The sequence below is a fragment of the Micromys minutus genome, assembly GCF_963924665.1.
Source record: "Micromys minutus genome assembly, chromosome: 23".
Classification (NCBI taxonomy): Eukaryota; Metazoa; Chordata; class Mammalia; order Rodentia; family Muridae; genus Micromys; species Micromys minutus.
The window spans coordinates 40,488,665-40,513,800 of record NC_137958.1 but is presented as its reverse complement, the minus strand read 5'-3'; the positions used below and the strand labels follow the sequence as shown (position 1 = coordinate 40,513,800).

Here is a 25,136-nt window from a genome sequence, read left to right as displayed (position 1 = left end):
TATTCATGAGTTAGACTTTAATAGTAGATTAAATGTAATTGCAAGTGCATACGTGTAATAATGTTACAGAGTTGTCAATTAAATGTTATTAATGGGAGGTTACATTTTCTGGGAGTTCAGAGACAATGTCAAATTTCAAATTCCAAGGTTTATACTAATATTACCCATGTAATTTATTCTACTTTCTAAAAATCTTGGTTTATTCAGCAGTAAAATGGGCTGAACTGTCTCATTTATTCTAAATGAACGAAAAGGTTAAGGATTCTCTGGAAGATTAATAGAAATATGTAAAAGATTAGAACTTGGAATTGATGATAGAACATTTCCCTTTCGTTTTCATTTTCATAAAAGCTGATATAATAAATTGGATCACAATAAGAAATTAGATAAAATTAGAAAACCCATAGAGAAGACTATCAGTTTTTGTTTAATTGCTGGGTGTTATTTTAAAAAATTCATATCTTACATTTTTCAGGAATATTTCACTAACCTGTCTGTCTCCTCAATTCCCCTCTCTCTCTCTCTCTCTCTCTCTCTCTCTCTCTCTCTCTCTCTCTCTCTCTCTCTCTGTTTGTGTGTGTGTATATGTGGGGAATGGGGGGTGTATGCATGTGTGTATGTTCATGATTATATGTGTGACTGTGTTTTTGTGTGATGGTGTGTGCATGTGTCTATATATGTGTGTGTACATGATTTATGTTTGGTGCATGCGTGGTGCGTGTTGCTCTGCTCACACCAGTATTCATGCATTGTAAGTCAAAGCAGGATACCAAGTGTAGTCCTATATCACCCTTTCTGCTTTGACACAGAGTCTCTCTCTGAACACAAAATGGTCTTGGAGCTCTAAGGACCCCTTGTCTGACCCACCGATACTGAAGTTACAGACACAGATAGACATGCTCAGTTTTGTTTTTGTCTTTGAATGGATGATACTCAAACTCAGCAAGGGCTCTTAACCCCCCTGAGCCAACTCACAGGATTCAAGGAGTTAGATCTTTCATGGACACTATATTTGTATTGGTTGAAAGGCCAAAATGACTTTTTAATACTTTTCTTAAATAACAACAAAAAATTTATTTGGAATCTTTAAATGATAGTGGAGGGGTAGGAAGTGGATTCTTATCATATGATCAAAATATGTACTCCTTCTTGTATCTCTTTTGTGGGATGTAAAACCATGCTGTGAAGTTTGTTAAGGTAGAGCAGGTCGAGACTCATAGTCTTGGTGGACACATACCTGAGGCTTGGGTGACTGAGCTCTCTGCCAGACTCCTGACTTGGAACATGTGTCCTGCTTCTCACATAAAAGAAATATGCACTATGGTCATTTATCCTCAAAGCAGAGTTCTCCATATCAGTGAGGTACCTAGAGGATGGGAGGCCTTACCCAATATGCTTCTCTTCGCAAACATTCCTTCTCGAAAAGCAATTTAATCTCAGGCTCACCCTGAGAAGTAGAGTATGGTTTTATGCATTTATTTTCCACCATGACAATAAACTCTTTAGAACCATGAGCTGGTTCTATTCTTTCATCAACATCTGCCATGGGGCACCATGAAGAAGACATAATCACAGCCTAATCTCCCATAGAAGGCCTCTGTGGACTCCCAACAGGCCCCTGACTCCCTTCTCTGCTCTTCGAAGATTCCCAGCAGTGACTAAATGTCCAAGCATCTGAGGACCTCACAACCATGACCTTACCCCAATGCCCCGGGACCCCAAGCCAGCTCTGGCTTTTCCACACGTAAGAGTGTGCTTTCCCACAGCCAGAGCTGTGACGTGGTGGTACTTCCCTGCAGTGCAGCACTGGCCCAGAGGCAGCAGTGGGGTAAGCACAGTAAAACACCCTTAGTTCTGTCTCACCAAGTGTCCATGCCCCATGGTGAAGTGGCTGCTGGCTTTCAATCCCACAGTCTTTAGTTAACTTTTCTTCACACACCAGCTGCTCCCAGAAACTCACTAGAAGTTGAGAGCATGCTACCACTCAGCCCAGCTCAGCGGTCACTGCACTTCCCAGCTCCCCTCAACCTGTTTTATGTGCATTATAGTTCGTAACTGAATGTTTATGTATTCCTTTTCCATTACGACTGACTCATTTTCCCAAAATACCAAATATTTATACAACACAGCAATCCAATACAGCCTTGGTAGACCATTTCTTAGAGTTCAGGACATTTCATTTTGAATACTTCATACATATCTTACCTAAAACAGTAACTTTCTCGTGGCTCCAAGAACAGTAGACCAAAGATATTTCTCATGCCATTCTCTCCCACCCATCCCTCAAATGGTCATTCATGGGCGAGCTTAGATGCCCGTCTCCTAACCTGGTTATTCAGGTCTGGATATGGACATATCTGCTGCTACATCTGCACTGCTAAGGTGTGGGCATGTGTTCACTAGGTAGCACATTATGGCTGAGAAAAGCATTGTGAGAATAGACTGACATTATTGTAACTACCGATAGCAGAAACCTTAATCATCACAAGGACCTTGTTAAATTGCACCTCCTCCCAAACAGAAGACAAAGCTCTTATCTGTTACTAGACAGGCACAGAGAGCAAAAGGCTCTAACCAGAGCAAACTCCCTGTGGAATGGGTTTGGCTGCTGGCACAGGGAAATAAGGAACGGCTTGTTTCTGTTCACCAGGATCTAGTCTACAATCCAGAAAAGGAAGACAAGGCATTGTTCACAGCTGTGGATGTAGTAATAGTGCCCGGATTTAGACTGTGTACCCAGTTCCTTTTTTCTCAGGATGGATTGACAAGGGAAAAAAGGTTGGCTGCTTTCAGTGACAAGGAATCCTGAATGTAGGCAGCCAAATTTTTACAAAGCCGCATAATCTGACTGAAGATGCTCTTGTTGTTGACATTGATTTTTATAATGAACAGCTAGCAAACATTCTCTTTGCCCCAAGGAGAGATGATCCTTTTAATTTCAGAGGCTGTTCACTTTACAAACATTCTTAGAGAGACAGTCTGGAGAAAAGGCATCTAAGGCTTCCATTAACGAGGCATATTTATACCCAAGGGCAACTGGACAGTTGCTTCAGAACTCTTTTATGTCTAAAGCTCTCTCCTAACTCTCCCTTTATTCTTCATATTTTAAGATTTTTTCTCTTTATCCTGCTTTTCTCAAAGCTTACCTTCTTGTAATATGTCTCTCTTGAAGCAGGGAACATGAATGACTATTGTACATTTATTTTCCATAACAATAGAATGTTCTTGATAGGGACAAAGAGAAAGAATGGTGATGGGGGGGGAGTGTTGATGGGGATCCTCTGCCTCCTTCCCCTTCCCAGGCACCATTTACGAAATTTGAATGTCAACATGTCAACTTCCTGGGAGACAAACAGCATGATTGGGGGACATTGGTAATATTCTCGTAGATTGGGCATTAAGACATTAAAAGTAGGTAGATTTCAAGAGCTCATCAGGAAAATTTCCAGCCTCGTTTTCATCTCTGGCCTCTCATGGCTAGATTAAAGACAACCCGTCCTGGCCTCTGAGTCACTGACAGAGGTGCATGAGCTCCTGGCAAATAATTGTAAAGTTAAAGAGGGCTCAGAGATGGGAGCTTGACACAGTTCCAAAGTCAACAAGACAAGAGGGAACTCTGGCTACAAGGCTACAAGGCAGCTAACTACTGAAGGCAAATACTATGAACTCTTCTTTCCTGGCCTGAAGCTAACAAACCAGTAAAGAATGTGATCATTTCGTTCTCTTCCTGATGCATCCTGAGGGCTAGTCTGCACAGACCAAATCTCATCCAATGACAAGGTTAATCAAATAACAGGAAGTTTGAACTCCCTTCCCTTGAGTGTCCCAGATGGGAATGGCAACTCTTGTGCCCACAGTCTACATCACTCTAGAAAGAATGTGGTTTTTCTCCCTTCAGCAAAGCCCCAGAAGCTTTTTTTCTTCTTTCCTGGTGTGTCTGGGACAATCTCTGATGTAAATCTACAAGAAACTGTCTTCATTTTCCCTTGTATGTTGCCCATTTTAAAAAAGCAACTTCTCATTTGTTTGTGTGTGTGTGTGTGTGTGTTCACTAGAGTGCTGGAGTGTCAGAGTGTCAGAAGGTAACTTGCAGGAGATCAGTCCTCTCCTTCCACCATGAGTGTCAGACCTCAATCTTGCTAAGTCCCTTTCATTCACCATTTCATCAGCCATGTGAGTCCATTTATTTAATTTGCTTTTTAAAAAAGTGAATAAATAAATTATTTTATAATATAATATGATTACATCATTTTTAGTTTAGTCTTTTATTGGATATTCTCTGTGCTTACATTTCAACTGTTATCCCCTTTCCCCCCTACTCCCATCCCCCCTCCACCTCCAATTGTTTCCATGAAGGTACTCCCTCTCCCAATCACTCTCTCCATATGTAGCAGAGGATAGCATTGTCTGGCAGAGGATAGCAGTGTCTGGCATCATTGGGAGAAGAGACCTTTGGTTCATTGAAGACAGTTTTTCCCAGTGTAGGGGAATGCCAAGGCTACATATGTAACTGGAGCCATGGGTCACTCCATGTGTGCTTAATGGTTGGGGTTTTAGTCTCTGGGAGTTGGAAATGGAGGAGGAAGAAAAGATGTATCTTTGTGGTATTTGGGAAATAACCACTGAAAATATGAAAATTAATTACTTCAGCAATAATTTAATAAAATGTGTTTTAATTTTACCTTATCTTCATGATGACATAAAGGATTCAGTAGTTGCACAGGTGCAGGTTGATGGTTTTTGCACCTTCAGGAAACTGACAATATCCTGCTGCCTACTTTTCTAACCAGATTTGTTGTATATTATATGTCCTCAATAGTTATTTTTGTCCTTTGTAACTTGTGGTTGTTTTTAAACTTATAATTTCAGAATTATCTTTCATTACTGCCTTTTAGTGTTTCTATTCTACATCATGTTTGAGGTGTTTCATATTATTGTGTTGAACTTTGATTTCCAATGTCTGAGTTATTTATTCAACTACCATGATTAGTATATTCTGGGGACTCTCTAAGTTAACCATTTTGAGACTTCTTTCTGTTTACACTGTTCATTATGCACAGTTCTTTGATTATGCTTCTGTACTCAAAACTTTCCAGCATGAACAATATGATGCATACCCAGTGAACATTTTATTTTTAATGCTACATTTATCTATGTTTTCATTTTTCTCCTTCAATTACTTTTATTAATAGCTTTAATTTTATTTTAATTATAAAGCATACTTCAGTAGAAAATAAAGTTTTTCTGTCCTGTTTTGGTTTTGAGTAAACCTGTAAACATCATGTATTTGTTTTACATTTTTTATTGGATGTTAGACACCATAATTTTTATATTGATTGGTCTGTGGAGTTTTGCTTCTTAAAAAACAGATTATTACTTTAACTTATTATTTATTTTCTTGTTTATTAGCTTTCTTCATCTTAGGTTTGTTTTTCTTCTTTCTTTCTCTTTCTTTCTTTGTTCCTTACTTTCTTTTAAATGACAAGTATAGTATGGTTTTTATTCTTTCTGGGGGTTATGTTTGTGTTTAAAGGCATTGCATGACTTGTCTTTAGTCACTAAGAAAACCATAAATTTTTATTTAGGTTTTTCCACTTTAGTTGATTCAAACATAAATACGTACTATCCTTGTGTGATCTCCCAGAATTTACTTTACAATTCACAATAATATTCCTTTCCTCCAAATTTTTTTCTCAGCCTCCAGATATTTCATAATACAAGGACAACAGCAAACCCACATATCAGGGTTATTGCAATGTGTGGGGATTCTGTGCAGTTCAACGGAGTTATTTGTTCATTCCGTTCTTCTTCTTCTCCAATAGTTGGATTTTCCAAATAGTCATCTCAAACTTTGATCTCTCTTCCACCAGCTCTTCAAGGCTACCATGATATGCTTTGAAAGAATTAAAAAAAAAGTCATTCATTGTGCCTCAACTATTTCTTTGTTTGCATATTTCATTCTCCTATACGCTATCAGTGATTTAATGTCTGAGAATGCTTGCTTCATGAGTCCTCTTGGGTCATTTAGCGACTTTTTACATGGCATGATGTGCTTTTCCCTGGCTAAAAGAAGAAACTCTTAATTTAAAAAGGTGAATTTTAAGATCATTGAAATTAAGTTTTAGGGATAATTAAGTGACAGTCTTCTATTGCAAAATTCTGTATGGGTAAGCCTAAATAGCCAAGAGTGATTGGAAAATTGAAGTCATAAACAAAATGAGTTTTTTTTAGTTTTTGTGGTGTAAGTATATATACACCATTATCCTTGATAAACATAAACCACTAAAGTTAAAATATTCATGAACATTTTCTGTATTTTCAAGGACAAAAAAAGATACAAACATTTATTTAAGGAAATAAGTTTTGGAGCTTTTTTGTTTGTTTCTTTTTTAATGTAGTAACTCTTGCTCTATGTTTTGTAGCAAAATTCAAAAAGGAAAAGAACCAAAAACCCAAAGTGAGGACAATAGGAAGAAGAGACTTAAGCAGGTTGAATAAGTTTATCTTGCTGATAAAAGAAATAGTGGGCATGGATCAATAAAGGAAGAATGATGGAAAAGAAAAAGGAAAAATTAGGAAACTCACTAACCAAGATATTAAGAAGTGAATTACTGAGCTACAGAATCCTATCCATTCAACTTTGAAACACCCACTTGATGTGACCTGAAGCTCCCTGTGGAGAGAGGCGAGAAGAGACAGAAGGTTCATGGGAAGGAAGGGAGGTCAGACTTCGCAAAGAGAACCTGAGCGAAGCTTGAAAGTAATGAAGTGCAAGGCAAGTCCTGGAAATGAAAACAAAACCAGTTTGGCTATGAGGAAGAGTAGTATAAAATAAGAGGAAATATAGAGTAAATTGGGGCCAGATTACATAGGCTTTTGAATTCCAGGCTGAGGGTTTGCTGCTCTTTTTTGGTTAAAAATGGGGAGTCACTGAAGGTTTTTGACTAGGGGAGTGAACTGACCCTGAGGTCAATTACTCTGGCTGCAATGTGTAAGGTAGATTGGAAGAGGGAGAGAATAAAAGTGAAGAGACACCCTAGGAGGCTATTGAATTAGATCAGGTGACAAGTAATGAAACCCTCAACTGGGATAGTGGCAGGAGGACACGGAAGAAAAGGAGAAATTCCAGAGATCTTTCGTGGGTCAAATCTGTTGGGTTTAGTGACTAATGAGATCTGAGAGAACTGTTAAAAAGATTGCCGAGATTTTCAAGCCCGAGGTACCGGGGACATGATGACTTTGGGACGTTGGATGAAAAGCGGTTTGAGTGATCATGGGCATGTGTGGGTACCGTAGTGATGCTGATTTTTTTTTTTTCTGTGGGCCTAGAACTTCAGTGGGGAGCAGTTTCTGAGATGGGTATCGATACACCATCCTTGTAAATAGGGAATGGTAGCAGTTTTCAGGGACAAGTGAGGGAAATTCTAGAGTTAGAAAGACTATGGTTAACTTATAGTTGATTCTCAATAAAAAACTGAACAAATCCTAACACACCAAAAGGTCATTCTTAAACACTTGTTTGACAAATATTTATTTTAGAAGCACTAAGTGTCTAGAACATATTTAGGTATTGAGCATATGGATTTTAATAAAAATAACATCTCCTTTGAGTTAAACCTTATCTAATGGGAAAGACATAGTAAATGGACTGTTATAAAACATTAATTATATATTATATATAATACATATATATGTAGAATATAATAGAAATAGACTATATTATATAATATTGTACATGGTTATATAATTACATAATAATATAATTTTAATAATAAGGTATAATAATATGATAGATGTTCATTTAATATATATATGATATCACATTAATTAAAGTACTCATTGATATGGAAAAAGAAACAAACATACAATATCAGTTTTTGAATCAGATATTATAATATCTTGCCAAAAATTAGGATTCTTTTTTGAGAATATATTATTTTGTTTAAATGTACAAGAAGTTCTTTCTGGCTAAATATTACACTAACAGGGACCATACTTTGTGTTTGGATTAAAAAATACTTCAAAATCTCCATCATTATCATCCCATCTGAATCATACATGGTTGACTCAAACAGGCTTAATACTCACGGACTCTGACAGGCCTTACAAGGTTTACATAGTTCTTCCAGCCTCGTGGAACAGCAGTTACAGACAGCACTCTCTCCTTGCTCCCTGGCCATTCTCCTCTCAATTAGGCAGATAGAGGGATCCAGTCAAAACATTTAACTCATATTATTTTCTTTATTTTGTTCAAAACTTACCAATGTTTCTTTCTTAATATTACTCCAAACGATCATCATATTTCTGGTGGTCTAGAGGCACTATGAGACTAGAAAGTTGTCTGTCCCCATTTTCTATATTTTCTCTTCCTCCTCCTGCAACTTTGCTCCTCCTGCCTGCTAGTTTTTAAAAATTCACAATAAAGGGATATATTTTACAAACAAACCACTTTTCTACCAGTGCCCCTCATACTTACTATTCATCTACAAATTAAGTAAAATTTTTCATATCTTCTAACAAAATAAATTTATAACAACACCAATTGACTTCTTTATCATTTATGCAAGTGACATCATAATGTAATTCTGCATTTGTAGTAGCACTAAAAGTTAATGATGGTGGGCTTGGAGTGTGTTTGTGCATGTCCAAACACCTTCCAATCACTCACTGATCATAACATTTGGTAGATCATCAACCTTCTTCCCAGTTTCCATGTCTGCAAAGAGGGTGTTGAAAGGAAAGTGTAGTAATATGGTATAGTTAAGTCTTACCTCCAAGAGAGTCCACCATACAATAAACAAATGTTTGTTACACATTCAAAGAAGAATAAAATTAGAATTATGTCTCAGTTTAATTATTATGAAATATAAATATCAATGCAAGGTTTGCTAGTAGGATCTTTGTGAGACTTCAATGACAGGATGCACAGATTATAAAATGTGGTCATTAGTAAGACTTCTAAAGGAGTTGCTGTTGGTGTCTTTGGCATCATAAGGACTGGAACATTTAGACAGCTTAGCTGATCTCTACAGGATTACATAAATTGTAAGCAGCTGAATCAGGTATATATACATGACTACTGTGGTCGACATGGCTTTGTCAACTATCATTTTTAAAAAAGTGATAAGTTCTGTTTAGGAGTCTCTACAACACCAATGAAATATTAACCATTTCAATTTCCTTTCCTATAATATGTAGCAGTGGAAGGCTTCATGTGTGGTCAGTTCTTAAAGCAACCTGTTAATTTTCTCCACATCTCAATCTATAGATGGACTTCTATTTCTGCTCTAGGGTATAGATGTACATCCCATACAGACACAACCTCCTCAGAGGTTATAACTCAGTCCTCTGAATCTCTCCTGTGTGGACCAATTTTTTTTTTTTTTTTTTTTTTTTTTTTTTTTTTTTTTTTGGTCTTCATTCACAATTGCTAAATGTCATCACAAAGCGGGAGGGGGGTGGGCTCTTTGTAATGAAGAAGCCTGAGGTCAAAAGACAACTTCCAGTGTTGTCTGGATTCTACTGGTTCATGGTGCTAAACTCTTAATACTGAGAAGATCTGCAGTCAACCTCATATATTTTATTGGTCCTTCTTTTATTGATTGCTTAGTTTAAGTCTTGATTTTAGTTCCTGAATTCCTCACATTTTATGCATGATAAAGATTAGGAGGAAAACTGTCAGAGATCACTAAAATAGCAAAATAATTTAGATTACTTCTAAATGACTTTCTTTTTTCCTATCCTCCATTTGCCTATCACAATAAAATAATAACAAATCATCTTCAAGCAAAACCAAACCAAATGAAACGGTGGTTGTGAAAGGCCTTCACACAAACAAAGGGAAGATGTTTGGTAAGTTTTAGAATGTTCCATGTGACATCTGGAAACCACTGTGGAATGAGACTAGGATCACTGTTTATATAACAAGTGGGCAGCTTGTTTTCTTTTCTGCTGAAGGGACACACCCACCTGACACATTTAAAATATTTGTGTAGTTCAGTTACATTTTCACTGGCAAGAATCACAAGGTCACAGAGACCAGTTGTCAGTCACTATTTCATGTTTTAGTTGTTACACACAATCTATAATCAGCCAGGAATTGTATGTGTTTCAACAAATGTACACTCTTCACTTTTCCTTCTGTCACAGGAAGTACTCTTCTAGAAAGAAGGACATGATTTGAACTTGCAGAGTAATAACCACTGGAGTGCTGTGCTATCTCTATTTTCTAAAACAAGTCTGTAAAAAAGCAAAACAATTACTCAGTTCAGAGGAAAAAGACTTCTGTAAGAAGTAAGTTTTTTAAAAATGCAATTTCCTATTAGTGTTATATGGTGCATGTAATGATATATAATTACAGAGAAACCAGGGGTCTTTTTCAGAATCAAAATGAATCTTCTGTTGAATTTTATTTTGGAATTACTAGGTGGCCCTGGATAAATGGGAGCTGTAGAGGTGAGTCATTAGGAGAAAAAAGCATAACCAATTTCTGTGATTTTTTTATGTATCTGAAACATGCATGCCTAGATAAGAGAAAAACAGCATATAAATATATACATGGAATCATCATTACTATGAGGTTCTGATCAATTCTAGGTAACACATATGTAAGGAATGCCTCTATCGTCTTAAATTCTATGACAATAAAGTTAGAGGGATAGTATGCTAAAAATGCTCAGTGTGCCAATCCTATAAGGTTAAGGTAAAAAACAAAACAAAACAATTTTCTCAGACTTGCATATATAAAAATTATATCTCATGTAGAGAAATTTTTATCTAGCAACCTGGCTTCTCTGGCAAGGAATAATATACAAAGACCTTCTAGGACTGTTTGATCTGCTTGAATGACACTCCTTTAATCTGTCTTTCTGAAATACAGATGAGCCCTTAGCAAATACCTTTAATTCCAAACAATGAAGGTAAAGGTAGTTTGTAGAAGGAAGCAGCCATGTTTGACAAAGTGCCATTTCAGAGAAAGATTTGACAGAATAAGTCAGAGATAGGATATATCCAACTCTCATTAGAACAGCATAGGAAAGGTGGGTGAATTAAGAAAGCAGCAGCAGCATCAGGAGAGAGAGGGGGATAAAGAGATATAGGGGTGGAAGAGGGGGAGGGAATGGGAGGGGAAGGGGGAGAATGAGAAAGAGAGAGAGAGAGAGAGAGAGAGAGAGAGAGAGAGAGAGAGAGAGAGAGAGAGAGAGAGGGAGAGAGAACATGCAGTTTTGTTCAGTTCTGTTCATGGAGTTCAGAGGCAGTTTTTCCAAGCAGAGAATTTCAGTCAGAAGCCAAGAGAGGCTAGTTTGAATCAATCAGCATGGAGAGGAATTTGGCCCAGAACAGCAAATTTGTACCAGCCAACTAGAGTTCAGAAAGAACTAGAAAGAGTGAGTAAGCCTCCAAGATGACAATTACATCTGGAAAATCAAAGGTACTTTTACAATCCAAGTCCAGCATGGCCCCGTTGTTCCAAAGCATGCAGGGGTAGAGTAGAAAGAACTCTTTTAGGAGTCCAGTAAAATCTGGTAACAACCTCTTGCATACTCCATAAGACACCATAACCAGTTGCCAACCCAGAGGCTAGGCAGCTAGTATTCATAGGTGTTTTCAATTCACAGAGGAAAAGTGAAGCTCATATAAGTGAATGTCTTAATGCTATTTACTACCAATGAGTGGACGAAGTGAAGGGCTTAGTAAATTAAGTCTATCGTCCTTAAAATTGTAGGCATTTTTTAGAGAGATTAAAGATAATCAGTCTGCCCCACTCTGCCCACTCCTGATACTTCTGCGGCTTACCCGAGTTCTGGAAGCTGTCCTTGCTCGGGGGTCATGATGGACAGCAAGATGGCTTCCGCCAGCCACCAGGGTTGTGCAGGTAGTGAAGCCACATGCTCCATTAATAATGTTCCCTATCAAAAGAGACAAACCTAAACTCAGTGCCTCAGAAGATTTGGGATCTGCTGCACACCCCTCCCCCCACCACTCCTCTGTAATTTCGCAGCATTCTAAAGGAAATATGTCCCCAGATTTACTGATGCATCAGGGGCCACCAGACACTGCAGAAATAATAAAATCATTACCTCAGAAATACAGGAGAAAACCTGTGTTTCAAGAGGAAATGCAATTTATCCACCTTGGGGGTTGAGAGTGATCATGTGGCTGCTCCTTGTCCCCAGACAGAATGATTAGCTGTACAATAAAGGACTTTCACAATGTCAAATGAAAAGTCATATATTAAACAACCTTAATAAATATTCTGTAAGCAGAATGAAGTATAGAAACTTCAGGTGGTCACATGTGTTCCCTACATTGTATATCTTGGTCAGCTTCCCCACAAGCTGACCTGGACACTTATTAAAGTTGAAATTTAAAAAAAAAAAAAAAAAGATAATCAAAGAGAAAAAAAGTGACAGACATAAAGAAACCATTTGGAAAGAACAAAACCAGTGGGGGGGAAACATAAAATGTTTTCAAATGAGACATGTGTCATTGAGATTGTTAATGATTTAAAATAGCGTCATCTGTAATTTCTAAATATACTGAATTATATTTTGTTGTGTGAATTTAGTAAAAAAAAAAAATGAGAAAAGAAGACACAGCAGTGGCAAGAGACCAAACTGGGAAGAGGAAGATCAGTGTGAGGAGAAGCTGATTATAATGTTTGTGGGACTAAATATAACAAAAGCCATATTACATACCAGTGTAAAAATGGCACAACAAAATCACTATTATACATTATACAATATAATACAAATGAAACCAATTATTTTAGTAAGAATGTTGATAGAAACTAAGTTCCTTAAATCCGGAATCTCTTTGATCTTTATATATTCGTTCTTCATCAACAATTACTGAAAATGTTCAGAGTTTACAATGCTGTTGCCTACATGATCCAGTGAAGCGGAATAAGTAGGTTTATTAAATATGATCCTGGAGACTTCCAGTATTATCAGAAATGGTTAGCTGACCCAGCATAACCGATTTTAGCTTTGTAGGTAGTTGTGCTTGTGACAAGGCACAGCAGTGCAAAGGTTTCTCCATCTTGTGTTCTTGAAGCCATTCCAGGTTTAAATAGAATCCTACTTTCTTGTTGGGGAATCCTACCGAAAACTGTCCAACTCTTTTCTGGAAACCAAAAGTCAAGTTCTCATGAACTTACTTCAGTTTTCTCTAAAACTGCCTGTTTATGCAGAGCCACATCCTACCAACATCTTCTATAAAAACTGCTTGTTTTAAACTGCTTACTCTGTGATGTCTACCCTGAAGGTATAGAGGGAGATATCAGGACCAGATTTCTGCCTTTACAGTCCCCCTGTTCTGGAAACTTGCAGCCACACCTAGGTCCTAGAACACAGGGTTCCCAGAACACGTTGCCTTGTTTGCCTGGCATTGGAGAAACATTCATCAAAGTCTGCTCTCAGCTTCTGATGACAATGCCGAGTCCTTTGTTTAGTGTGAAATTGGAGTATGCATATCACTGTCAGGATGAGAAAGGGCTATATGAGAAAGACAACTCTTGTGATTTCAAGTAGGGCTTCAGGTATGCAATATTAACTGACAAGAAGCCTAGATCCAACCATCTGGGTCTCTAATAAGTCATCTCCCCTAGGCAACCAAGCCTAAAAGCGATTCTGAACTGTACTGCTTATATCAACTTCTCCTGTAGGAAGCCTTCCTAAATACATAGATGCTGTGACTCCTGATAGGAGCTGCATGTGGAGGACAAGAGAAAACCTCTGTTTAGAAGCCTATCTGATTCAGTTCTGTCAATATCTTCCTTTATCTAATACACATTTATTCATTCATTATTTAATTTAAACTTTGAATGCCGGTGAAGTAAATCTAGGCTCTTGTGCATGACCTCTTCATATTTTCACTCTCTTAGGATGGTACTAATTTATGTATTTACTTATATAAAACCAAATTTATGAGTACAATAGAGTTTGATGATTTCTTAGTCACTAATAAGTAATTCGAATTTTAGATGATCTCAAAAAAGAAAAAAACCTTGAATATGTTGATGTTTAGAAGAGAGGGCAGTTTGGAGGAAAGAAGCATGAACTCTCAGTTGAGCTAACTGTTTGCGGATACTCATTACTCCAGTTTTGTAGGCAAATGCCACAGAGAGACAAACTATAATACTTACAAACTTTAATTCGCTATTCCACAGAGGGGCTTGGAAAATAAAAGATACCAGCAAACTGTCATGAAGGATTCCTATTTCTCTTTCAGTCCAAGAAAGCTACAAAGTTTTGTTGAGAACAGGATTGGGGTACACTTAATCTTGAACTTTTGATGTGGCCTTTGAAGAGGGAATTTACATAGAATTTTTATATTCTAAAAGTAACCAATGAAAAAGAAGCAAGGTTGCACCTAATCATAAAGAGAATTTGGGGGTGGGGGTCAGGAGGAGAGCCGAGCTTAAAGAAAAAGCAGGACTGGGTAGAAACAAGGTCAGGAATGAAACTGGGTCTAGCAAAAGTGTATCATAGAAGGTCGGTATTACAAAGATTCAGTTTTTGGTGGTGTTTAAGGGATGCTTCATGAAGAAGGGCTTTTATCATAAGCATTTGCTATTCAGTCAAAAGGAACCTTACCGTCTTAAGAGTCTGCAAGTGCTGTGCACATCTCACTGTTCTTTCAATACGATCCTTTCTCTTTGAGTGGATAAGCTCAGCCCAATTCCTCTGAAGAATTTACAGCTATGTGGGGATACCTGGCTACATGGGTGTCTAGATTTGAAGAGGTAGCCTCATTACATGTGATAGAAACCATTTTGTTATGGTTCCAATTGTCCTAGAGAACACAGCCAGAAAATGGGAATCCCAAATATTGACAGATTACTTTAAAAAAAAAAGTTTAAAAGTGTGCTTCTGAAAAATGCCATCTCACAGCCCAGTAACTATGTTTAAGAAGAATGCCTTAACAGCAATTACAGAGTGGCCAGTCTTCTGTAATAGTTTACAGTGACTACCCAATTTCAGCTTCCTGGGGATAGTTATCAGGAAAAAAAAAAGATTCTTAGTTTGGAAAGTCCAAACTACTTTTCAGTTATAAGTAAGAAATAGTTTAGTGTGGTGGTGGTGGTGGTGGTGGTGGTGGTGGTGTGTGTGTGTGTATGTGTGTGTATGTGTGTGTGTGTGTGTTAAAAGAAGGGCTTACATATGAGTCAAGAATGTAGATTTAATGGTTTGAGTGTAGGTAGCATATATACTTTGTATAAGCTATGCATAGTTTTCCAAACCTTCCCTTAGGAAACAAGGTGCCTTTTTTACACAGGCAAATACAGAATGGAATAGATCTCAGGGCCTTGCATTTTTTGCAAAACTGCCTAGGCAAAGTCTCTTCTACTGGAATTAGTTGAGACCTTTATTAGTTCTAAGTCAGTTTTGCCTTTCTTCTGGCTGTGCTTTACAAAGAAAAGTGGGTTTGGGAGATCAGGTAAATATTGTAAGAGAGTCCAAAAATGGTAAAGGTGAATGAGTAGATACAAAATATCCTGGTAGTTGAAATGAGGAATACACATGGAGAGATTTGTTTGACTTCAATGACCTTGGAAACAGAAATGAATTCATAGTGAACAGGTTCTGGTAGAAAAGCATCCTCTAAGAAATGTGCCAACCACAGTGAATTTTGAAATGTAAGCAGGTGTCACTTAAAAGGCCAGTTGACATGAAGAACACTTTGAGGTATGTCCAAACAGAACTGAGACATATCAGGTCAAAAATAGCAATCTCTTCTCTACATACTAATGCTTTGTGGGATTTAACATGTCTCCAACAGGCAAATGAGTAGGCAAAGCAGGTCTGAGAAGAGTAAAATGCCTTTTATACATCATTCCTTACTCAATTGTTAGATTTCATCTGATCTCTCACACTCAACATTTCCAATTAGGTGCATTTTTAAACTATAACTAAAACTGGACCTCATAAGTTACAGGCTCCATTACCAAATGTATACATGGGACATATTTATAAATTGGAGAGGAAAAACTACCAAAGTTATTAAAATTATAAGCTTTTCCCTTATCTTCATAGTGGTTTTTATACCAGACTCATTAAAAAGTTTCCATTAAACATCTTAGCCCTTTAAACATGGGAAAATCATTACATGCAATTAAAAAATATCAGAAATGATGAGATAGTCATATTGGTATCTGAATTTAAAACCCACGTCAGAAAAAGAAAAATCAAAACAGGCATCCTGTCTTCCTATGGACCGCTGTCTGTCCAAGCGTAATGTAAGTTTTTTCTGGGTCATTTTAAGTACATTGATTTAGGATTTCCCTGAGAAGTTGTGAGGTGGGCAGATAGTATGTGGTTGAAGGCTACAGAATTCACTAGAGAAGATGAACCTGGGTGTATCCTCTCCTACGAACACCTATTAGTGTGGTATGGCATCATCAACAGGGGGTATAGCCATAAGAGCTATCCATGGTCCTTTATAACTCACCACAACACAGAAAGCAAATGAGAACTCAATGTGATAAACTAAGGGATCTGAACGGCAGTCTGCATCCTTACACTCACACAGACCTGTGCTCCTGCACACACATACTGATGATGGTCTTGGCATCAGCATTAGCATTGACTGTCAGCTACTCAGCTTTCGCTCTAGGACTCTTTGCTTTTTTATTGACACTCCATGTTAATTAAGTAGAAACTCTTGTCAGAGCTATACCTTAAATGTCAACTCTCACCGGACACCTTTTCGCCACTACATGAATGACTGTCATCATATCTTAACTGTTTTTTAAGCTTTCATTCTTGCCAGCCTTCAATCTATTCTAAAACAGACACCATAATGCACTGTTTTCTCTTTTCGAAACCTTCCACTGGACTAATCTCATCTTATACTTGAAAATAAAACTGTTATGCTTATGGATGTCTATGTGATTTGTTCTCTTACTAGCTCTCTGTCATCTATCTGTCTGTCTGTCCGTCCGGCTGCCTGCCCATCCATCCATCCACCCATCTATCCATCCATCCATCCATCCACTCACCCACCCATCCATCCATCCATCCATCCATCCATCTATCCATCTATCTATCTGTCTACCTACCTACCTTCCTACCTACCTACCTACCTACCTACCTACCTACCTACCTACCTACCTACCTACCTACCTTCCTGCCTTCCTGCCTACCTTCCTACCTACCTACCTACCCACCTACCTACCTACCTACCTACCTACCTACCTACCTACCTACCTTCCTGCCTTCCTGCCTACCTTCCTACCTACCTACCTACCCACCTACCTACCTACCTACCTACCTACCTACCTACCTACCTTCCTGCCTTCCTGCCTTCCTGCCTACCTTCCTACCTACCTACCTACCCACCTACCTACCTACCTACCTACCTACATACATACCTACCTATGGGGATATGAAAGTCACCCTTGTAAAGGAAAAAGTGGGATACACAGCAAGTGCCACAGACTCCTGTGACTCTTCAAAGATACCTGTTCTACTGCACATAGAGAGATCCCCAAATGGGAAATGTGCAGAGAGTGAGAGACCATGGAGCATTCAGTTCTAACCATGACTCCATCAAGTCCCTCCACTCAGGGCTCAGGTAATTCTGCAGAAGAGGATATGAAAATATTGTAGGAGCCAGTGGAATTGGAAGGCTCAAAGGAAGTAAAGCCTTCAGCTTGACAATCTGGAATCAATCATGGAGAAACTAGCCTCAGTTGAGGAAATGCCTCCATGAGATCCAGCTGTAAGGCATTTTCTCAACTAGTGATCAAGGAGGGAGGGCCCAGCCCATTGTGGGTGGTGCCATCCCTGGGCTGGTAGACCTGGGTTCTATAAGAAGGCAGGCTGAGCAAGCCAGGGGGAGCAAGCCAGTAAGCAACATCCCTCCATGGCCTCTGCATCAGCTTCTGCTTCCTGACCTGCTTGGGTTCAAGTCCTGACTTACTTTGGTGATAAACAGAGATATGGATGTGTAAACAGAATAAACCTATTCCTTCCCAACTTGCTTCTTGGTGATGATGTTTGGGCTAAAACAGCCTTCTAGACACAACAGAACTGACACACATATACACTTACAGAGACAGAGGAAGTATGCAAAGGGCCTGCAAAGGTGTACGGCACATGGGGCCAAAGGCTGAGCAGAAGAAGAGACACAGCTCCCATCTCTAATCCAAACGCTATCTCCAACTATACTTCTTGCAAAGGGAAAAAAGATTTTTCTCTAGTGAAGTCTAACTTTCTGTACAAGCCACACTTAAGGCCAGGCTCAATGATAACTTTTCAGATTCAGTGGTATTATAGGTTTTTTGTTTTGTTTTGTTTTGTTTTTTCTCACAATGTTTTTTTCTGGGTTTTTATTTTACTAATAAATCTTTTGTTCTTATTTTGGTTTCTTATCTTATTTTTGTAGGTTTTGTGTATATGAATGTGTTTGTCTCAGCATCTGTATTTTTTTCTTGAGCTTTTTCTTGGATCTCTATTTTTGTAGGATTTTTTGCTGCTTTCATTTTAGTTCTTATCATCTATTATTATTATCATTATAATTATTATTATTATCATTAGTAATGACTGTTTATACTCTAATGAGAGAGAGAGAGAGAGAGAGAGAGAGAGAGAGAGAGAGAGAGAGAGAGAGAGAGAGAAAGGGTATATACTTGGTTGGATGTTTGAGAGACACATAATTAAAATATGTGGGAAAAATCTCTTTTTTAATTTAAAAATAAATAAAAGATAATAAAAAAGAAATTCAATGAGTATTATGAGCTCTGTCTCAGGAACTTTGGGCAAAAATTCAGCATGGTTTTGGATTATAACGTATCTATCTAAAAATCATCTGAAAATTCTGTGTCCTCGGTTTTCATTTTTTCCCTATTAGTTATAACCTTTTATTTTCTGATTTATTCATGTCTGTACTTGTTTTCTATCTCCTCAAGCAAAATATGAACTCTAAGAGGTGAGGAGGTTGGTGAACTATCAATTCTTTATCCCCAGTGACAAAAAACAGAAGCACATAATAAACCCTCAGTATACATTTCCTGAATTCTCATTCAAATGGTATAACTATGTGTTAAACATAGCAGTAAGTCAATATGTTTACTCCATGCAGAAATGAGAATATTGCCTTTATTAAGCAAGACAGAATTATGACTTGGATTAAGTGTAAATCTACAATACTGTGTATCCACTTTCTCTACTCTTCAGTTTTAATTACAGCTATGGTCTGCATACCTTAGAAGTTGCTATAAGCACTGAAATAAAAGTTTGAATAAGAATACTTTATTTTATGCAAGATACTATGGCCAATCCTTCCAGCTACAGTGCCAGTTTTTACAAATAAGAGTGCTTTTAAAGTAACCCAATTTATGATTTAAACCTAAAGGTCAGAAAACCAAATTGGGTCTCAGGGCAGGGTGCAGAGGGTTTCAGGGTTTAGAATCTGGGGTCTTGGTTTTTGCACCTGTTGGGAGGCTGCTTTCATTCCATGGATTTAGCCCCATTCCTCTATCTTTAAGGCTGTATGTTGAATCTTTAAATTGCATTTCACATACAGATACTTTACTTTGGTTCCATTTCTCAAGAGTCATCTGACTGGTGTGAGCTCACCAACAAAATCATAGAGCAGTTGACCAGGTCAAGGTCGCCATCTTCACCTCTTGAGGCAGATTCCTTAGACTGGCACAGTAACTACAAACCAGATTATAGACAGTCATCTAAGAAACGTAACATTTATCACCCATATGCAGTGTTCATATCATCTGGATCTTATTTTCCAAGTAATTTTAACAACTTATAGTAAGTCACGTGCGCTCAGCAGTTGCTCGGTTGAATAAAGTCCTGTCAGTGAGGAACTTGGCACAAAGGAGAACATTATGTTATAGATGTACCTTGACTCCATCCCAGTGTTATCCCTAAAGAGCTGAGCCTGAATGGTCAACCCTTGTACCTTTAGAGGAGCAGAGAAAACAATGAGGATGTAAATTGGTATGCAGAAACTCCTATTCTTTAAAATCTCAATAAATCACATAGTTTTTCATTATTGGTTCATGGTAAAAATAAACATGTTTATAAGTTGACACTGGACTCCAAATGACTTATATACCACCTCAATTGGGTGGATAGGGAAAGTCCTCTTTTTTCATCTGCATAATAAACATTTTATTGATAATTATTACATGTTCAATATTCCTCATATATACCTTATGAAGCTCAAAAAGAAGGAAGGCCAAAATGTGGATATTTCAGTCCTTAGAAGGAAGAACAAAACACCCACAGGAGAAAATACAAAGTCAAATAGAGGAGCAGGGATTGAAGGAAAGACCGTTCAGAGACTGCCTCACCTTGTGATTCACCCCAAATGCATCTACCAAACCCAAGCACTATTGCTGATGCCAAGAAGTACTTACTGGCAGAAACCAGATATGGATGCCTCCTCAGAGCCTCTGCCAGAATCATACAGATACAATTGAGGATTCTTGCAGCTAACTATCAGACTGAATATGGGGAAACAAATGAAGGTGCTAAAAAAAGACTGAAGGAGCTTAAAGGGGTTCCAACCTCATGGGAAGAACAACATTATCAACCAACCAAACCCTCCACAACTAAAACACCTACCACTGAGCTCACATGGAGAGACCCATGACTTCAGCTGCATATGTAGCAGAGGACAGCATTGTCTAGCATCAATGTGAGAAGAGGCCTTTGGTCCAGTGAGGGTGCATTTTCCTAGTGTAGGGGAATGCCAAGGCACTGTGGTGGAGAGGGTGATTGGGAAAGGGAGCACCTTAGTGAGGACAAATGGAGGGGTGAGGGGATGAGAGGGTAAAGGGATAATATTTGAAATGTAAATACAGAGAGTATTTAATTTAAAAAAAGAAAAAAAATAAGGGCCTCTGGCATGGACCTAAATCAGTGTTTATTATTAATGGCATGATAGATTTTAAATTAATTTTATCTACATGGAATTATTATTATTACATTAAGTATTATTATAAATATTGTATAGGAATTAATATGTATGTCTAAACTTACACTTTATTAAAACAAGTTTGTCCTTACTTACTCACTTAAGAATGTTTAGTATGTGCCTAATTATTGAGAAATTCTCTCTGTGAGACAGTATGTAGGAAGATAATATAATTTAAAAGCCTTTCTTGAGGAACATATCATCAAGGAACACATGAGCATTCACTGTCTGCTTTTGAACATCCATAAAATACACTAATTAATTCAAGAAAAATCTAAATTTTCAAACTAAAGATATAAGTCTTTTGAAAATTTCATTAAATTTATTTTCTCAATCTCATGTACAATATGTCATAGTAACCTTTCTATCATCCCTCCTACACCTCTCACACCTCCCTGTTCTCATCTAAGTTTATGACATTTATCTTTATTATTCTATCTATATATCTATTACATATATACATACACATACATAGGTATGTATTTATGTCTGTCAGTATATATATAGGCTGAGTCCACTCACTGTTGCTCATATGTGCGGGTTTTTAAGAACTGTCCAGCTGGTGTTGGATAACCAATTACAGAGTTCATTCTTGGAGAAGACTTATTCACCTCTCTTAGCTGTTCTCAGTTACCCATACTTCTTCAAATAGAGGTGTAGGCCATGAGATTCCTATTATCATGTTGGCATATTAACTAGTATTGTTTCTGCTAAGGTCTCGTTCAGATAGCCATATTGTTGAGATTTCAGGGTTGTAACGGCTTCGCTCTATCTAGGAGAAGCAATCACAGCAGGTTTCCTGGTCCTCTGGCTTTAAAAATTTTTAAGTCCTCTCTTACATGATGTTTCCTGTGCTTTAGGTTTATGCTTATGTTGTAGATGTGACACCAGTTCTAGATGACACCCATGGTCAATTGCCCTCTGCATTGTGACTAGTTGTGACCATCTGTAAATTGTCTCCATCTGCTGAAAGGAAAGCTTTCTTGATGGGCCCTGAGGGCTATACTGATTTTTAGGTATTAACAATAAGTGTTTAAAATGCAATTAGAAAATCTGCTTTCCTAAATGTGGAAGCAGTAGTCTCTCCTTTTACATCCATGATGTCACTAGCCCAAGTGTAGTGGTTACTCCTGGTTGTCAACTTGACAATCCAGAATTGGGAGGCTCACTTTTGATCCTGATCTTGAGGCATAGAGACAATGAATCTTACAATACTAAGACAAGGAGATTGCTGAGCTCAAGGTCATCTGGGACAAAGTAAGCCCCTGATCCAGGTGTGGTGGTGCACACCTTTAATCTGAGACACACCTTCTGTTGGAGACCTACATAAGGACATTGGAAGAAGGAAGGCTCTCTCTTTGCCTGCTTGCCTTGTGGGACTGAGCATCTGCTACATCCTTGGACTTCCACTCACAGTTGCTGCTCATCATTGTTGGGGAGTTGGACTACAGACTGTAAGTCATCAACAAATACCTTACTATATAGAGACTACTCATAAGTTCTGAGACTCTAGAGAACCTTGACTAATATACCCAGATAATTGGATAGGTTCACAGGGATACAAATGATTTCTCTTCTGTTGAAGGCTTTATATCCAGTAAGAACAGCTGCTAGTCACTCACTTGTAACCTTAGGAGTGTCTCACAGCTGGTCATTGCTGTGTGTTTTAAGCATCACAGCATGGTAGGACTGTTGATTTCTGTTGTCATTGGGAAGCTTGGATAATGTCTTTCCATATTATGAAAGCTAGTTCTCAGGGAGAAGGCTTTTGTAGCAGATCTAGTTTTACTCATCTAAATCCTGTGTCTAAAGTGCATGGTGTCTTTATCAGTGGAGACCTACTTTCAGCTTGTGGGAGGCAATCAAGGACAACAGCAGTAGCTTATGTTGTTCCAGAACTTGTTTGGACTCCCCTGACCAACAACTAGAGAATATGTATCTCATGTATAACACTAGAGTGTTTGATAGATAAGCCTTGTCTCATAGGAGGGGGCATTATCACCCCAAGAGGCATAACATAATTAAATGTATTATGTTTAAATAAATATAATATGATTTTCTGTGACTTTTTCAAGCACCCCTGTTCTTGTTTATTCTTCCCCTTCTGAATTATTAAATCTTCTATTCTATTTTTCTTATAATAATAACTTGACAATTATCTTTAAGTTCTATGTTGGACTGACCTAGTATCATCATTAAATCTGTATAAGTTGTAATAAATAGGATTTTTAAAGGATATACTAACAATGAGAAATGGATACTAATCGAAAAAAGCTAATCTTAAATGCCATTTCTTCATGCAGCTTTAAGAATACCTAAATAGATGGACAAGAGTGCAGTCTTAATGTTTAAATCAAAAGTAAAAGGCAGAATAGGTACTGGCGACTGGAGAAATTTTGCACAAGATGGGCCAAGCAGCTGAACAAACAGGTGGGAAATCTGTTTTATGAAACTCACCTTCCAGAATTTCACCCCATAAAAAACATAGGCCCACAGTATTAATTTTTCTAAGTCTATGCATCATCACAAAAGGCTCTTTTAATCATATTCTGAGGGCACATTTGGTTCCATTTGGACACAACTTATGAACACTAAATTTTTTATTTGAATTCCACCCCTTGACAAAGTGGGCAAGAATCCAAGCAAGCTGACATGCTTAACTATTGGTTTAATTCATATAGACCTGAGTTTTAATACAAAAAAAAAAAAAATACTCAAATTCACCAGAACACTTCATACCATGAAATTGTAGCCCTTCATTTTATTTGGTATTCTCAATAAAATTACAAGGATTAAAAAATAATTATTAACAAATAAATATATTTGATTACAGATAAAAGGAAATAGATATTTTGAAATCACAAGAAACTGAGATGTTATTTTCATGAAAATAAACTAATGAAGGTGGGATTAACAAATTCTGATTTTCCTAACTGATTTTTATGAGATTATTGTAAGAAATCTGTGATTTATCATCATTTCTAGCTCAGATTTGGCCAGAAAGGAAGATGTACAGAGCAAAACCATTTCACTTCTTCCCTCATGATTTTCATGGTGTCCGTAAGTGGAATTCGACAAACGTCCTTTGTTTTCATAGTATGGAAACAGTATGTTCTTACATTAACCAACATGCAGGAGTCATTATAACTTTTAGGCAATCTACCATATATCATTCTTAGTTCCAATAGTGTGATAATTTTCCTTTAAGAGCTATTTTGGTTGTCTCACACCACATTCTGGTTGGAAGATGTTTGCATGCTGCCTTATTTTATTTCATTCAATATTTAATGGCACACAAATATTTGTGGTCTGGTTATCTGTTGGAACTCCAACTTGTGTTTTAAACTCCTTGTGGTTACATTGTTGCTACTCTTTTCCATCTTGTGATGTGGTCCCTCATTGTTACTCAGGCTGTATTTGAACTCCCAACGTCTATTTTTCCTAGAGCTTAATATAGACAGCTACTTTCACACTCAAGTTCCCTCCTTTGTTAAAATAAACTATTATTACATTGCGGAAACTGTATCTAAACAAGTGGCCATTTAAGAGGGATTTGCTTCTAGTCTTCTCGCTGTTTACTATTAGTAATTACAACACCTAGCTGATTGGTATCTATCAGCACAGCTTTATTTCATTGAAACTGACTGCAGTAAGCTGAGGACCACCGTTCCCAGGCAGAACTACTGGCAGCAGCAAGATTTAGCCAGCTTACAGAATCACACTGTGCAGGCTGTATTGTTGGACGCTAGCGCGGGCCATCTCTTTGAAGTTAGAGTCCCTATGGAAGAGTCTGAGAGGGTGCTGAGTTCCTGGAGAAAGCATAGTATTTAACAACAGAGAAAAATCCATTGCGAAGGAGCCAGTGCTGCTGCACTGCTGGGTTGGTGCTTTTTTCTAAGACAGCGGAAGTTTGATAAAAGGACAGATAACAATGTGCTGTATTGATTTATAAAGAAGACAACAGTGATTCCGATGCCTGGGTCTTGTTTGCTTGCTTGCGCTTTCTTCCCATTTGAACACTGTTTCCATGTTTTTTATACTGTGAGCCCAGACTCACTGTGTAACATCACACAGAAAGCTAAATTCCCGTATTAATTCCATGTTATTTTGGAAGGCATCCCTTCTAATAAGAGAAGTTAATCAAACTTCTGTTTACATAATCTCCAGAAGACTCCATGAGCCAATGACTACAA

The 25,136-nt window shown here is 37.7% G+C and overlaps 1 pseudogene across 1 annotated transcript; it reads left to right on the top strand.

Annotated features, from left to right (window-relative positions):
- The first annotated feature begins 11,829 nt into the window (after positions 1-11,829).
- On the top strand, positions 11,830-12,145 carry LOC308435432 (alpha-ketoglutarate dehydrogenase component 4-like; annotated as a pseudogene). The gene has a single exon. The product of its transcript is annotated as an alpha-ketoglutarate dehydrogenase component 4-like (transcript).
- The last annotated feature ends 12,991 nt before the right edge of the window (positions 12,146-25,136 follow it).